The sequence below is a fragment of the Acromyrmex echinatior genome, chromosome 6 (genome assembly GCF_024713525.1).
Source record: "Acromyrmex echinatior isolate Ae372 chromosome 6, ASM2471352v2, whole genome shotgun sequence".
Lineage (NCBI taxonomy): Eukaryota > Metazoa > Arthropoda > Insecta > Hymenoptera > Formicidae > Acromyrmex > Acromyrmex echinatior.
In genome coordinates this window covers 15652316-15656155 of record NC_141857.1, presented here as the reverse complement: position 1 = coordinate 15656155, position 3840 = coordinate 15652316, and the positions used below count along the sequence as shown (strand labels likewise).

The 3840-nt window shown below is 42.0% G+C and overlaps 1 pseudogene; it reads right to left on the bottom strand.

The window, feature by feature from the left end:
- Positions 1-747, bottom strand: LOC147909570 (uncharacterized; annotated as a pseudogene).
- Positions 748-3840: the final 3093 nt, after the last annotated feature.

Below are 3840 nucleotides of genomic sequence, written 5' to 3'. Positions count from 1 at the left end.
TCACTCGATAAAAAGAAGATTACAGCAATGGAGCAGCTTTGCATGGGGTAGAGGCTTCGTTAGCATGTCCGCTGGGTTCTCTGTGCCCGCAATATGTTTAACTTCTACATTGTTGTCTCCAACAGTCTGTCGTAGAAAATTAAAGCGAACATTGACGTGCTTGGTTTTCTTCTTTATTTCCTCGGATTTTGACAGCTTAACAGCCGCTTCATTGTCGCAATAGATTATTATTGGTTTCTCAGAAGACGTTATGAGTTCTTCCAAGAGATCTTTAATCCATATGGCTTGTTTCGATGCTTCATAAGCAGCCTGCAGTTCAGCAACAGTTGTGGAGTCAGCGACAATCGTGCTCTTCCGTGATTCCCAGGATATTGGTCCACCGTTTAATACGAACACATGTCCATAAGTACTTTTAGCAGTGTCCGGACATTCTGCATAGTCTGAATCACAATATCCAACAACTTCGTTTTTACCTTCACCAAACTGAATTCCTACTGACATTGTGCCTTTTAAGTAACGGAAAATTCTTTTCACTTCCTTCACGTTATACGGTGTTGGTGCTTCAACAGCGCGAGCAGCATGATTAACCTGAAACGAGATATCTGGTCTCGTATGCGTCGCTGCATATAGTAAACATCCAATAGCCTGTCGATAAGGGAATGGAACTCCAAATGTTTCATCGTCCGTTAGTTGATGTTTCCTAATTTGAACTTCTCCCGAAGTATGGGCTTTGTTACAATTTTCCATTCCAAAACGAGCGAGCATATTACGAATATATCCCTATTGATTTACGCGAATACGTCCTGATCTTCGGTCAACATTTAGTTCCAAACCTAGGAAACAGGTTGGCTCTTCGATCTTTATCTCGAACGCAGCCTTCATGAAATCCAGCAATTCAGTCACAACGTTTTCTGGTTGTCCAGCAACGAGGATGTCGTCTACATATATTGCCAACAACAAACGCCCCTTCTGACCATTTCCATAATATATGCAAGGATCAGCTATAGAACGAATCAAACCGAAGGTTGTGACAAGCTTATTAAATTTCTTGTTCCAATTCCGAGGTGACTGCTTCAGACCATAGAGCGATTTTTTTAATTTCCAAACTTTTCCATCATCAATGTCTACTGCATCAGGAGGTCGCACATAAATTTCTTCCTCGATGTCTCCGTAGAGAAATGCCGACTTGACATCGCATTGCTTGATCACCAGCTTCTCATGAGCTGCAATAGCTAACAAAATTCTAATTGAATCCATACGAACTACAAGTGCGAATGTCTCGGTAAAATCAATCCCGCGTTTTTGACTGTATCCACGGCAAACAATTCTAGCCTTTAGCTTGTTGATTTCACCATTTGGATATCGTTTGATCTTCAATACCTAGCCTGTGTCAATAACATTCTTTCCCGATGGTAAGACACATGTCTCAACCACATCATTTTTCGCGAAGGAATCGAGTTCATCTTGCATAGTCATTTGCCATCCGGTGGAGTCCTTACCCTCAAGAGCCTCTCTTGCTGTCTTGGGTTCTTCCATGTTTAACGCCATCAGGACTTCATGCCCTCCTTGTTGCTCTTCGTCAAGAACATCCTCACTGATGATGCTACGACTTCGGAGCTTCATGGTTAAAGGTCCACTGGGTTTGCGTACATTTGTTGACTTCGGATGAGTAGATACTTTAACGATCTCATTTACAATCTCAGTAGAATCATTTTCTTTGACTTCATAAGTTTCGTTATTGGATAATGATTTTATCTCGTCTTCTACATAGAAAGAATTTTGCTTTCCTTCATTGAATTTTACATCACGTGCGATGCGAACATCTTGAAGATCCTGAAAGTAAACTCGATACAGCTTCGTACTCGGTCCGTAACCTATCAGCTGACCTTTTCGAGCTTTCTTGTCGAACTTATTTCGCTTCGGTTTTGGGATGTGCACAAAAACATCACAACCGAATGCACGCAGATGTTCAATGGACGGCTCCTTCCCATGCCAGAGTTCATACGATGTCTTCTTTAGATCACGAGTGGCGACGAGATTGGACAGATAACAAGCAGTCGAGACACACTCGGCCCACATAAACTTTGGCAAGTTTGCATCTGCAAGTAGAGATCGAGCCTTTTCTGTAAGAGATCGAATGGCACGTTCGGCCATACCGTTCGACTGTGGTGTATACTCAACACTCATCTCATGCTTGATTTTATATTCTTTCAGAAGATCTTGAAATGATGTACCAATGAATTCAGTGCCTTGATCAGTCCGCAAAATCTCAATTGGATGACCCGTCTCTTCCTTGACTTCCTGAATCACTTTCTTGAATTCTTCGACAAGTTCCTTCTTTTTCAGCATGGCAACTTTCTTGTATCCTGAGCTCTCGTCAGCAAAATATTTGCAACCACCTGCCGATTCAATTGAAACCTTTCCACTAAGGTCGCAGTGAATTTTTGCACCTGGTTTGAAATCCTTATTAACGATTTCCTTGTATGGTCCTTTGGTCATTTTTCCAAAAATACAGGCTTCACAGAAGAAATCTTCTTTTCCAGTTGCACAATATCCTTTAGATTCTAATAGAGCTTTGACCTTGTTTTTTCCTGCATGTCCAAGTCGACGGTGCCAGGTTTCCCATGATGCGGAGATCTCCTTCTGAGCCGTGCAAACCTTAGCTAGTTTCTCGACTTTGATCAGCATTCGATACGTCGAGTGTCCTTTTTTAATACCACGGACAATCACCTCGCCTTTTGAATTCTTTACAACAACCTCTGACTTACTAAAAAGTGCTTCGTAACCAAGGTCGGTCGTGGCTACAATAGAGAAAAGATTGAATGATCCAAAATCAGGAACTAACCTTACATCCTTGAGACATCTCGGTACCCACTCTTTACCGTTATGGACTGTTACATTTATTTTGCCAATAGCCGTCGCCATTAGAATCCTGCCATCCCCTATTTTCACTTCTTCCGGAGGATTCAATGCCTTTGATTCTACAAACCAATCACTATTACGAGTAATATGGCTGTACGCACCTGAATCACCGATCCACTCATCAATATCTCCTAATTGTTGTTTTGCTGGCATTGCCACACGATTGTTAGACGAATGTCCTTCTGAGCTCGTGTCTTTCTTCTCGGATGGGCAGTCACGAGCAAAATGTCCAAAACCTTTGCAGTTGTGACATTGTAGCTTCTTTCGGTCCTTTTTCCAGCCTGCTTTCTTCTTATCTTTGAAAACTTCTCGGTCTTTCTGATCTTTCTGACCAGATAACGCTACACCATGATTTCCGGATGACGTCACGTTAACGTCACGTTCGACATCTAACAATTTTGCTTGTAATTGTTCCACCGTAATGTCCTTCGTAGGACAAATCCGCCATACTTGCTTGAAGTTATCAAATTTTTGCGGTAGACCACGAACAATTTTTGTAATAATCATTTCCTTTTCGATGTTTAATTTTTGCGCCTTGAGCTTATTTTCAATGAGCATAAGCCCTGAAATATACGACGTCACAGTCATATCGTTTTTCCAGTGATAGTCGTTGTATGCTTCCAATGCAGCTAGCTTCGTCGTGTTTGAAACCTCATCATAATGTCCCACGAGAGTCTTCCACATATCAGCGGATGATTTACAGGCGACCACCAAATTAAAATGTGCATCATCGAGAGATTTACTTAACAAAGACCTCGCCAAGGCGTCCTTCTTTTTCCAATCAGCCAGTGTGGCATCTGTTGGTTGCTCTCTCGATCCATCAGCCACATCAAACACATCGTTTGCTTCGAGATGAGCCTGAATTTCAAAACGCCAACGAACGTAACTGCTTGAGTTCAGTTGCGTAACAGACTTCAA